Here is a 1,405-nt window from a genome sequence, read left to right as displayed (position 1 = left end):
TTTTCTAAATTTGGTGGTCCTGTCATTTGTATGTTCTTACTTTGTGAAGTTTAGACTGCATGATTGACCTTCAAGACTTTGTAAAATGATAAGCCAGAGGGAAGTGGGATCTCATGTGTTATACTCTCAGAAGCAGTAAAGGCAGCATTATTTTGGTCTCTTAAAAGTTATAGCAAGCAGGAAGGGCTCTTTCCAGAAGTTGTTTTTCCATATTACTGGTATGTATCTGCATGGACATAGAGATCTTTTGCAATGCTTTTACTGCTTTGGGAATTTCTTGCTCAAATATCAGCTAAGTCTTTAGCCCTAATATGTACACATCAACTGGTGGTGGATTAATATACCAAACCTGCTATTGGCCCACACCCCTGTGATTCTACTTAATAGTTCTGCTTTCATGAGTCTTTTTGATTTTCTGCTTTCTAGGTTGAATGGGTTGCAAATTCCATTGCATCTTCCTTTCCTCAGACTTGGAAACTGTAAATATCATTAGTTGTTTCCATAGCTTTTGGAGACACTAAGCCAGCACACCCAGATGATAAACAATAATACTTGGCTTAAGTTGTGCTATAGGAGAAAAAAGAATGTTCTCACCAAAAGCAAACAGTCAAATGGAAATAAATGAAAACTCACTTGCATGTAGGTATAATATTTTCATTCAAAAGTACAAATATCTCTTAAGTGTCCTTCATGATCTTTAATCAAGTATCTCCTCTCTGCAGAAAGACATAGACTATAAAGCAAAAAAAAAAAAAAAAAAAAAAAGCTTGGAGGTCTGGCCTCTAAGTCCCACCACTTCCAAAAAGCTGTCTTCTGGTCCACAGTTTCACTCTGCCAGTCCTTAGCTACAAAAAAAAAAAAAGCTTCTACTTTGCTATAGTCATGGAAACCTCTCCTAAACCTGGCACTCTTTCACTTTGGGAGCCAGCTCAGACTTCAGATCAGGATTTACTGTTACTAGCCGTCTGTCAGGGACCTCAATCTAAAGTGCTCTCTGTGTAAAATGGAGGTGAGATCAATACTTAGCACACAGGTTACTTTTGTAATGTGTAACCTAAGGAATGGTGGAGCACAAGTCTTGGCACTTAGGCAGGTTCATAATACTGCTGCCCTCTACTTGCTATGTGTGCTCTAAAGACCACCTCAGGGACTTACACTACCTTTACTCTAAATGAAGGTGATAGTTAATATTCTCAGATAGCATTTATATTTGCAAGAGCCTGTACTCACAAGTATTGTTTCATTTAAACTTCACATCAGTCCTCAGGGGCTCCAGGAGGCCAAGTCAACTTTCTCAGTTCCATAGCTCACAGGTCGTGAGCTACTTGGTCTGTCAGACTCTGAAGTTCTATTTGGTTTGTACCACTTGTTGGAAACATTCAGAAGAAAAGCAATGACTAGATAC

Source organism: Ictidomys tridecemlineatus, chromosome 5 (genome assembly GCF_052094955.1).
Source record: "Ictidomys tridecemlineatus isolate mIctTri1 chromosome 5, mIctTri1.hap1, whole genome shotgun sequence".
Classification (NCBI taxonomy): Eukaryota; Metazoa; Chordata; class Mammalia; order Rodentia; family Sciuridae; genus Ictidomys; species Ictidomys tridecemlineatus.
Note: the sequence above shows the minus strand (reverse complement) of the source record.